The sequence below is a fragment of the Heloderma suspectum genome, chromosome 6 (genome assembly GCF_057233095.1).
Source record: "Heloderma suspectum isolate Gila_16-S chromosome 6, 16-S_ref, whole genome shotgun sequence".
In the NCBI taxonomy this organism is placed as follows: Eukaryota; Metazoa; Chordata; class Lepidosauria; order Squamata; family Helodermatidae; genus Heloderma; species Heloderma suspectum.
The window spans coordinates 31,576,959-31,589,281 of NC_139463.1; positions in this window are offsets into that span (position 1 = coordinate 31,576,959).

The following is a 12,323-nucleotide window of genomic DNA, read 5'->3' on the forward strand; positions in this document are numbered from 1 at the left end:
CTGGATTTGTTTTCAAAAGAGTGGTATTGTGTTTTGGAGATCAGAGTCCACTTCTGCCTCATGCTTAAGTTCTTGGACAAGTTACTTTCGTTTTTACTTCACTAAGTTTGCCTTCTAGGAAATGAGAGTTTTGTGACCACCCGTGACCACCATAGTCGCCATTGTATGTAGGGGAAAGCAACCAATGTGGCAGCCATTTTCCACCCCATGACACCCTCTCAAAATTCTATATGCGCCCACCAACCGAGAAAGGCTGGGGACCCCCATATGTATTGTTATAAGGCTTCAGAATCACCAAACAGGTTACGTTATAACTGATTTACAGAGCCGGAGGTAGAGAGGTTAAGGAGAGGGTTCAGAGGAGGGCAACAAAGATGATCAGGGGACTGGAAACAAAGCCCTATGAAGAGAGATTGAAAGAACTGGGCATGTTTAGCCTTGAGAAGAGAAGACTGAGGGGAGATATGATAGTGCTCCTCAACTCCTTGAAAGATTGTCACAGAGAAAAGGGCCAGGATCTCTTCTCGATCATCCCAGAGTGCAGGACACAGAATAATGGGCCCAAGTTACAGGAAGCCAGATTCCGGCTGAACATCAGGAAAAACTTCCTGACTGTTAGAGCAATACGACCATGGAACCAATGACCTAGGGAGGTGGTGGGCTCTCCCACACTGGAGGCATTCAAGACGAGGCTGGACAGCCATCTGTCAGGGATGCTCTGACTTGGATTCCTGCATTGAGCAGGGTTGGACTTGATGGTCTTGTAGGCCCCTTCCAACCCTACTATTCTATGTTTCTATGATTCTATGTTCTCTCCAAGGCTTCCTTGAACACATGCACAGCCATAGAGAATAAACTGCCATACAATCTTGGTTAAAAATAATGGCTGTTAGCCATCCCTTTGCTTCTGTTAATTCAGTCCTGGCATTTTCCAGCAGACCAGGTGTTCCTACTGCTGCATAAACAGTATTGGCTGGTCTGTGCTGTCTTCTTTACAGAGGAAGATCCAATATCTTCCCCAGGCAGCTTATCATCATGCATCTTCAATTGGAATCTTAATAAAGCTTTAGGATTTCATTGTGTCCTTGGTGGCTCTATTTGCACTTTCCCTATTAAAAGATTTAATCAAAGTTTATCCCAGGGCCGAGTCTGGCATTTTACAACATGGATAAACCAGGCACAAGATGCACCGCGTGATCAGTTGATATTCTCAGGCCACGTTAAATGATTATGCATACGCAATTGCCAACCTTTCCTCTCTCTTTACAATTTCTGGAATGCTCAAAAGCCTCCTTTGCAAAGTCTGGATGAAGAAATAGCCTTCAGTAGGCCATAGACATTCCAGCTCGTAGCCCTATCCAGTGAAAGACAAAGGCTGAGTTCGGATATCACAATAAATTATTGTTTATCATGACAGGAACAAGGTGCAGCAAACAAGATGCAGGAAACCGCTTGTATGCTCCCCCTCCCCTCATTCAGTGTGGCTGGAAGGAGATCAGTAGTTTTTGCTTCCACGTATGATTAATCACAGTTTACCGTTATGTCCAACCTAAACTGTGGTTAACTTCAACTATGGTTTGTTGAAACAAGCCAACCTTCTAAGTATGAAGTTGGGTTGTTTCAAACAAGCTATAGTTAAGATTAACCACAGTTTGCCAGGTTTGGATGAAACAACAAACCACAGTCAAGCAAAAGTGGAAGGAAACGTTTCCTTACTCCTTGCAGCTGCACCAGAGGATAAGAGGGGCGTGGGGAACTCGCAAGCCCAAGGGCATTTCTACACCAGCCTAAAATCCTGCATTTAAAATGGGCTGTCTGCTTCCATTTTAAATGCAGGATCACAACTGACAGCCTTTACCTGTGCTCCCTTTCCCCCTTCCCCTTCCCCCCTCCTTCTCCCCATATCTGGGTCTTCCATTATCTTTCATTGATCTCGCTCCTCTTCTTGCCGCTTTTACTCTTTTCACGGAGGAAACTGAAGCGGAACACAACGGGGTAATTTGATAGCTTATTCTCTGCAATCTATGTAAAAACGGAACAAAGGGCATTTAGTGCAGGAGGGTCACGGCAGGGTCACTTCATCATGTAAAGAGCCCCCAAACTTCCGTGAAGGAGCCATCTCAATTGCAGGATAAAAGCCCAATGTGAAGGAGCCCCAGGGGTCACTGTGATCCATTCCTGACATGATATACCCGCCTTCCCCAACCTGGTGCCGCCCAAATCTTTTGGACTTCAACTGCCATGAACTTGAGCCAGCATGGCCAATGATCAGGAATTCTGGGATCTGTAGTCCCAAACATTTGGATGGCATCAGGTTGGGGAGGGCTACAGTAAATGATCATTTACCATGACATCCGAATCCAGCCACACTCTCTTATGTCCCAATGAATCAGTACCACACTTTTCAGCCAAGGAATGGTTCTGGACTAGCCAGGGTCATAGAAAAAGAGTAGAATGTATAATTTTAAATTATAATGCAACATATATTTAAGTTCCTTGCTCCTCACTCCAAGAGCCAGTATGAATAACCGTGTTCTTAACGGGCCATTGTGGCCACAAACCCTGAGCAACAATCAGGATTCTGGCTAAGAGGAAGTGGAGCCAGACAGATCAGAAACACCAGTGGGGCCAGCCAGCACAAATCGAGATGGTTCAGGGATGCAGAACCACAGGCAAATCTAGGCCTCCTCTGGTCCCAGTCCAGCCTACCGGGGTTCCCCAAATGGCCACACACCCTTCCCCTTTCCCCCTAACGACCAATTATTTTGTGGTTTCCTGGCTTTTGTGGCAGCTTTCCCCCATTCTGCAAGGCTGAAATGCCTCTCCTAAAGCTTGGTTCCTGGCAGTAAGAGCTTTAAGTTCAAATATGCTATTATTTGGGGCTCCATCCCTTTTGCTTTGGCCTTGCCCCTTTTGCCTTCAGCCCTCCCCACCACTGGAATGTGCCCCCCGAGAACTTCTCCCAAATGGAATTTGGCCCTTAAACGGAAAGCGTTTCAACACCCCTGTTTTAAATAGATAAGGAAATAATTCATCAGAAAGAACCTTGATGTTCACAGTCAAGCTATTCTGGAATTCTAGGATGCACTCCCACTTGACCCCTGAACCTGTTTTCAAGAGAGTCAAGAGAAAAGGTACATACAAGATCACTGAGACATCAGATTGAAAACATGCAGAATTAGGACACAATTCTACACATCAAGAAATGTGACATTCCAGTTCAAGGGGCCAGGAGCCAAGAAGGCCTCTCAAGCTATGTGTTCTCCTAGTTAACTTTTTTTGCATTTCTGGTTGCAATCCTATGCACTATTACTTGGCAGTGATACCTGTTAAACACAGTGGAACTGACTTCTGAGTGCATTACAAAATTGGGCTGTAAGGCTGCAATCCTAAGCACACTTACTAGGGTGTAAACCATTCTGAGCCTGTTTGGCATTGTTTGCTTGTTATATTGTTGTTTATTATGGATTGTGTGGTTTGGTTGTTGTAAACTGGTCTGCATAATGCAAGCACATTGGGGCGGGTAGTGGTGGTGGTGGTATAGATCTTTGAATGAATGAATCTGGTGGGAGTTGATTCTCAGTAAACATGCATCAGATTGCACTACAAAGCTCTAACCCAAGAGACTGAAGAGTGCCCAGTGGCGAGGCACCCAAATGCACCAGACTACTCAGATGACATTAATCTATAAGGTCAGTAGAGGGCCTCCTTGTGCTACTTAAACATCTCTGTATGGTGAAGAGTTTCAGAGGTTGTTATAAATCATTTTTAATGTAAACAGGTTTTGTAGGAAGAGAGGTGATATCAATTGCCCTTCTGAGTTTGGTTTTAATAGTTAAGATTGTGCAACTCATTCCCAGTTTTGTGAGCTAATAACTGGGTCGGGCAATGTTATGGCTTTATAATTAGGTCAGGCTTGCTCTTTGACTGTGTGTTTCCTAGGAGGAAAGGCTACAAACGTTGGGGACTTTTTAGTTGAGAAAAAATGCAAGACTAAAGAGAAACATGATTGGGGTATAGGAAATGATGCATGGGATGGAGAAAGTAGACAGAAGCTTTTCTCACTCTCATTATACTAGACCTTGCGGTCACCCAAGGAAGCCAATTGGTGGAAGATTCTGGACAAAGCACGCACGCACGTGCACACACACACACACAAGCCCTTCTGAGCACTGCACATAATTCATTTATGGAATTCACAGCCACAAAATAAAGGGATGGCTTCTCTAGCTTAGACGGCATTATGGCAAGGAAGAGATCACCCTGGCCCCATATATCAGCCAGAGAAGGAACAGCTGCCTAGAGCTTGTTTCACCCTTCCCTGCCAGAAGGGCCACCTATAAGAATTTTGAAACTAGGAACCAGTTCCTGCATTTTGCTGCTTCTTCATTTTGTCCTCCTCCTTCCAAATCCCTTTTCCTTTTGTGTCACGTTTTTTAGATTGTATGCCAGAACTGTAAAGGAGCTATCCAAGGGGCTGAGGCCCATCCCCAAAATAGGTCCAGCAAATAGGTCCAGCACCAGAGCTCTTTAGAGCTCTGGCTGGTTCTGACTGAAATCTAGCCCCTCCAAAATCAGAGCCACCAGCCTCTACTGATTGTATAGGATTGCATAAATGGAGACTATATGGAGAAGGCATTTCTCAGCCCATTTATCAGGCTTCACAGGAAGGGAGAGAAACGAAAGGGCTCTTGTTTGTCTCTAGAACAGGAATTAGTCTCAATTCAGAATAAGAAAAGGTATTGGTCCTAATCCAGATTAGACCAAGGATACTTGATATCCCACAGGGTCTTGTGCCAACATTTTATTTTCTGTATGGTACTGACTCTTACAACCATTAAGAATTTCCTTTCTTCTTTGTTATGTGTTTTGTAGCAGAGATGGCAGTTACCTTTGGTTGTTCTTTGTGGCCTCTCCCATCATCACTATTTTGATGATTTCTCCCACACTACATGGCATATCAGAATCTGGTCGTGGTATTGGTGGTCCTCCAAGAAATCTATAAAGCCTCTCTCCTTGCTCCAAATCTCAGCATGATCAATCCTACTTCTTCCCATGCATGCAAGAAATAATAAAATGGGACAAAGACAAAAGTGTGGGCATCTTTTTATACATGTAGAATAGTGTCTTGAAGATATTAACTTAAATGTTTTTCCCTGGCCTCCTACAGAAAGGATTGATGGATGCGCTCTTTAAGAGCACTCTAGAAAGAACCATAACCATCAAGACATTTGAAATATCAAGACATTTTCCAACAGCCACTTTGGAGTTGACACTTTGCTTGGCCTCGTCTTCCTCTTCTTGATCTTCCTCCTCTCTCTCTATAATGGCATTATTACCTTAATGGCATTTTACTCCAGAGTCAGCAGGAAGAGTTATGCCAGAGTCTCTGTCCAGCTGAGTCACACAGATGTAACAACTACCTTGCAGTTATGAATGCAAACATGTGGCTAAGCGTTCATCGGTTTACTGCTGTGCCAACAGCCCAGAGGGGCACTTACAGATGGCTAGGCATGGACCACACTGGATTCACAGCAGTGCAGTGGTCTTGCTGCCCATTCTGCTCTTCAATTCATCCCCTGGGCAGCAGAGAGAGAGACAGAGAGAAAGAGAGAGAGAGAGAGAGAGAGAGATCTTTTTCGGGGATTAATGTTGCTCAGCAGCTGAGAAAAAACAGAGAAAACCTGTACGTTTGCACTACCGCCTACTATCTTTTGGAGGTCTGGTCCATCATGGCTCATATTAGGGGCTTTTGTATTATAGTACCCACTCTCTGGAACTTCCCTACCATTGTAATTTAGGCAGAGAGCACCAACTCTTTTGGGTTTTGAATGCCTACTGAAAATGTACCTTTTACAATAGGCATTCTCAGGAAAGTAATCTTGTCCTCTGGGGGGTGGGAGTGGGGTGTACATCACATAGAAATTGGGGGACTAGTTCAAACTTGTTGGCAAGTCACACTGCCTCCTGACCTGTTGGTCTTCAACTAGCAAGTCAACCCTGCACTATATTTTTCTTTTTCTTTTTTTTGTCCTTAACAATATCCACAGATCCTTTCTTTGAGAGAGACACTGGGAAAGGGCCATAAGGCCAGCTTTGATTCTTCCACGCCTCCACCATCACCTCAGCAGGTGAACGGTTCACACACATGCAAGGTCACACAGATACCAAATACCCTTATTTCTGCCACACCTCTGTGGTGGAGGAGGAAAGGAGGAGGCAAGAGGAAGGGAAGGCTGCAAAATTTCACACTGCACGAGTTTCACAAGCGGTTCTGAAGGCCACCCAAGAAAGGCCACTTTCAGGCTGACCGTTTTCTCAGGGCAACACAGGGAAGACTAGGCCACTAAAAGACCTGGTACCAACACGCAACAATGAGATAGCAAAAAAACCCATTGAGAATCCATAAACTGGTTCCTTGGGGATGCGTGCAGCAAGGAGTTTGCAGAAATTTGAAAGAGAAAAAGATGGTCATGGGATGACATGTTATTAACCCAAAGAAGTTCACAGAGTGATCAATTATTATTCACACCTTGGCAAGCACTCGACAGTGTTGACATCTGATATTAGCTTCTCAATGTGGTCAGCATGCTGGCTAAATGCTAAGGTGGCCATTAGATCTCTGAATCTTCCCTTGCTCTCGCTAGCATGGCTGGCTGGGGAATGCTGGGAGTTTTGGACGTTTTTCTGTCTAAACACACATAGGGGCGTGCCCTAAGCCACACTTTCTGTAAAATAAATAACAAATAAATAAGCCACAACCCTGTGAAGCATTTTGAAAAGGCCACAATCCAGCAAGCAGGGAGTAGCGCCGGATAGTAGGGGGCCCTTGGGCAAGATGTTCTCAGCAGGGGCCCCTCTTACTCTCTGAGTGAGTCCACTTCCTCCTTGTCTGTGTTTCCACTGCCCATTAGTTTGTCTTCTCCATCTGGGATCAATCTGCACAACCACTCAGGAGGAGAGCACAAGGCAAGTGGACAATGCAGCGCCATCTCCTCACTCTTGGCCTTGCTTGTATGCTTGGAGAGGGAAGATGAACAGGCAGCAGTCACAAGTTACGGAAGAAGGAGCCAGGGAGACAGCAGCAAGCAAAGAGAACATCAGGGCCTGCTCCAGTTAGACTACACCGCCCACCGCCACCACTAGGCCAACTAACGTCAACTGCCCTGTGAAAAGGGACATCAAATGCCAGCTCCTGCTCAAGTCGTGCTGTTCAGTTTTGCTTTGTGAGCATGTGTTTCTTGCTGTATCTGTTGTTATTTACAAATATTCTAAGCCGCTTTGAGGACTCTTGCTGAAATAAGTTGGACTTTTAGTTTGGAGCCTATGGAATATGGAGGGCATCGTGTCTGTTGAAGACTATCAGGGATAGGCAACCTGGCGCCCCCCAGATGTTTTGGATTGCAAGTCCCATCAGCCCCTGCCAGCATGGTCAATAGTCAGGGATTATGGCAGTTGTCATCCAAAACATCTGGAGGGCACCAGGTTGCCCAGTCATGCTCTAGCCCAACCTGGCACCCTCCAGATGTGTTGGACTACAACTCCCAGCATCTGTCAGCGAATATTCTTCACTGAAAGGCCTGCGGGTTCCTGGTGGCTCCCATTCACCTGAAGTATGGCTCTCCAGTCTTTCTCATTCTCGCTTTCCCCCCCCCCTTTTTTTTTTTTGCAGGAGTTGCTCATTCTCAACAGGGACTCTTTAGCTTTGCCTTGCTGTTTGCTTTAGAGGTGGGCTGGCTGCTGTGATCTGGGCTGCTGGATTAGTCTTTGGGGATGGGGAATCAAGAGACCTGCCGCTCTTCAGCTATAAGGTATGGTGGCTTGGGGTGGGGGGGAAAGAGAACACATGAACAATCAGCTAGTTAGCTGTGGCGGGGGAGGGGGAGGGGGGAGCCCAAGAGGCAAAAAGCAGCATGATTGGCTAGCTGCAGTGGTGCACTATGCAAATGCTGGAGGGTAAACTGAATGTGTGCAGAGACAGAGCAACACAGAGCTGAGCTGGGAGATTTTGCGGAGAAAGGGAGAGAGAGAGAGCAACACGGAGCTGAGCTGGGAGATTTTGCAGCACTGTGTAATGCGGAGCGCTCTCTCAGTGCTGAGATAAAGATCCATCACCATCCAAGGACCTAATGAGCCTATCGGGATTTGGTGCCTGTTGATTTGGTGCCTGGCTGATGAGGCCTTGTTTGGACAACATGGAGGCCGAGCAGAGGAAAGCCCCCAGATGCCTCCAGTTGAATCCAGTGCATGGTGTCACCTCTTGATCAGGAGTGGGGGAGAGAACGGCCCCCCGCCCATAGCCTGGGAAAGGACCTCAGGTGGCCGTGATGGTGGTGAATGGAGTCACCAGCACATCTGCTTGAAAAATTGTGGCTCCTCTGCTTGAAAAATTATGAAGACCGCACATATGACTCAAACATGTTCTTAAGACCATTCTAATTTCCTTTCATGGCCATTCTCAAAGGATAACTGTGATGCTGCTGTATCTCTTCCAGCAGAGATGAGACTGGGTTTAATGATGAGCTTCCACCAGAGAAAGGAGACCTATTTTGAGTTGGGTTGAATGAAATTTAAAACCCAAATGCCCAATGGAAACCATCAGCGTAGAAATGACCACCTGGACAGGAGGGAAGGGAAGGAGAGGGGCCTGTCGCTGGCTGCACCCCTAAATGCCACATGTTGATTGGGAGCCTATGTGCACACAGGAGCCTATGCGCACACATTCCAGTGTTCCTGGGCTCTGCATGCACAGTCTTTATTCAGGAAAGGTGGAGATTTTAGACATTAATAAGGCAGACAAGAAAAAAACAACCAAGCATGGCTACCCTATCATATCTAGTCTGACGTTTATATAGCCCTTTGGCTTCTGAATTTGACTAGGGATTCTTTATTTAGTACAAGTTATTCCAACCCTTCTTCCAAGGTGGCACTTCCCCCTTCCCTACTGTATCCTCATAGCAACCCTGTGAGGTAGGTTAGGCTGAGAGAGAGGGTGACTGGCCCATGATCACCCAGTGAGTTTCATGGCTGAGCAAGGATTTAAAGCCAGACCTCAGTCCAACATTCTAAACCAGGGGTGGGGAACATGTGGCTTTCCATATGTTGTTGGACTGCAATTCCCATCAGCCCTAGCCAGCATGACCACTGGTGAGGGATGACTGGAACTGCAGTACAACAACATCTGCAGGGCCATATATTCCCCATCTCTGTTCTAAACACTGCACCACATTGGTTCCCAGCACATCCTCTCCAGCCAGTCTTTGCACACATAAGGACTAGCAACTTTGAAAAACACACACACCACATGCTGAAATACTCAGGATGCTGAGTTCTGCACCCAATACCTCATTAAGTGTTTTTCCTTTTTGTAGAATACACCTGGAATTTCATATCTATATCTCCTAGCATAAAAACCTCTGCACAGTGCCAGAAGGGGACAATATCATCATCATCACCATCATCCCCACGTTACAAAGAAACATTTGGCAGCCTTCGATCAGATAGTTTTAGATTGTGTGGCGTAATGAGATATTAAAGGAAAGAGAGTAAAGGGTTACAAATCATAACAGGAAATAGATGGTGCAATAAACTTTTATGAGCAATCATGACAATGCGTGTTATGGTATCGTAAAGTTATAACAAATAAGGCACAGCAAGGGATGGAGAAGAGTTGATATGACCAAGTTGTAAATCACAGTTAATGCCATGCCGTAAGCAAAAAACAATGTCAAGATGTGTTAGTTCATTAAAGGAACATACCAAAGAAGCCTCCTCCTTCCCGGTGCCCTGACATGATCAACCAAGACCACTAAGGGGCAGAGAAAGGAGGGGGCCCTAGTTACTGCTGGTAAGTCTGGTGTAACTTACAAGTGTGGCAGCACAGCATTTAGTATTGGAGGCAATAAGCACAGTCTAAATCCAGTTTAGAACTAGATGTTCAAATAAACTTAAGGCACAATGCGGTGCATGTTCAGACAGAAAAAAGTCCTACAACTCCAAGCATTCCCCAGCCAGCACTGGGGGATGCTTGCTGGGGAATGCAGGGAGTTGTAGGACTTTTTTCAGTCTAAACATGCATAGGATTGCACCTTTACTTTATTAGTGCTTTTATACACATTGTCAGAGAAGGCTATCTAACACGGTTTAACTACAAGCAACCCCTAAAGCTGGGTAGGTGAGTGTAAGTAAGTACAGGTATGAAATATGGTCATATTTCCTTCAGGGAGACAGCCATATGGTGCTTGTTGCAGAGGAAGAGGAAGAAGGAGGAAGAAGGAAGAGGAAGGGGATCCATGCCGTATCAGACCAAAGTCCATCTAGTCCAGCATTCTGTTCACACTGTGGCCAACCAGCTGCCCATGGGAAACCCACAAGCAGGACATGAGTGCAACAGCACCCTCCCACCCATGTTCCCCAGCAACTGGTGTACATAGGCATACTGCCTCTGATACTGGAGGTAGCATAGAACAACAGAATGGTTATTCCGATAACATTTGATGGGTTTACTGTACAGGTGGAAAAGGTTGTCTTAAAGTATTGGTATCTGTTAGAAAACATCCTGAGGTGCAGAAACAGTCCTATGTTTGCATACAAACTGGCATCCAATTTGAAAGACATCTTAGTTCATACAAGAATGAGATTTACCACTAATACCATCACTACCATAGATAATATTTGTGTAGGAAAATTCAAATGTGGAAATTGCAATGTCTGTAATAACTGTGTCAACTTAAGATCCATTAGTAATTCCAAAGATAATGGAGATGATGCCCTTAAAGAATTTTGTAACTTTAATACATCTGGAGTCCTATGTACTGTTCAGTATCCGTACTTATTGTTGTATATTGACATGACCACTCCCTTTTATCTGTCCTGAGTCTTCCACCAGTCAGCTTCATGGAATGACCCTGGGTTCTAGTCTTATGAAAGAAAGAGAAATTGTTTCCCTATCCACTTTCTCCACACCATGCATAGTCTTGTACACCTCTGTCACGTCTCCCCTCACTCACCTTTTCTCTAAGCTAAACAGTCCCAGACATAATATTTCCTCATAAGGAGTTACTCTAGCCCCTTGATCATTTTAGGACGCCATCCTATACTTGTTTAGACAGAAAAATGTCCTACAAATTGCCACCGCAAATTGCGTAAATGTCTATTTCTGCCACACACACACAAAACGATATGGAAAAAGTTCCTTGATTTCAGGAAAACCACTCAGTTTACAAATGCAAGTCAGGTCAGGGGAGCCGCAGAACTTTGGCAAGCCGAAAAAAGGGCTGGATTTCCCAGTGGCAGACATCCCTACTCAAAACTCATGGCCTCTTCTAGGGTTGCTGGGTGGTTTGTTAACCACCCTAGCCAACCACCCTTGCCAGGTTTGGAAGTCACAACAAGCTGTACCCAGCGAGGGTAATTAGCAGTGGAGCTATCTAAGGTGCTTGGCACCTTGGATAGCTCCTTCAGAGTTCTGGCTGGTTCTGACTGCAACCCAGAGTGGATTCATCACCCCACTGACATCGGAGCCACCAGCCTCCACTGGTAATTAGGTATATCAGACAGCATGCAACTGGAAAGCACAGGGCTGGTTAACAAGCCACTGTAGCTTATTAACCACCCTCGAGTCAATGTGTGCATACTGGAGCGCATGAAGGGCTGTATGTGCTGTTATGCCTTGCTGCAAAATATGTTATGCTTCCATACACCATTCCTAATAAAAAGGAAAAGGTTCATCAATCTACCTGTTTCTGCTGAGTGCTGAGCTGAGAGCAGAACCCATCTGAGCATGGAAGCCTGAGCGATTACTCCACCCTTGGGGCCCACACAGGCAAAGAGGAAATATTCTACATCCATATGCCATTTGGCTGCTTCTCCTGGATATTTTCCAAAGCCAGAGTGTGTTTCAGTATTGAGGTAAAGTCAGCCTGCCAACCGATTAAAGCAGCCTTCCCCAACCAGATGTTTTGGACCATGACTCCCATCAATCAGTGGGGATGATGGGACTTGTAGTCCAAGCTATCTGGAGGGCGCCAGGTTGGGGGAAGGCTGGACTAAAGAAACCTTATGACAGAAATCTAAATACACCGACTACTGGGGTGTAAGCACCATTGAACACAGTGGGACTTACTTCTGAGTAAACATACATGGGTCAAACAAACATACGGTTTGGCTGCAATCCTGTGCATGTTTACTCAGATGTAAGTCCCACTGTGTTCAATGATGCTTACTCCCTGGTAGGTATATTTTGCAGCCCTTACTGCACAGTCCACAATTCTCTGTTTCGAAGGCATCCTCTGTTTGAAGGGCTGTGCAATCCAAGTCTGGTT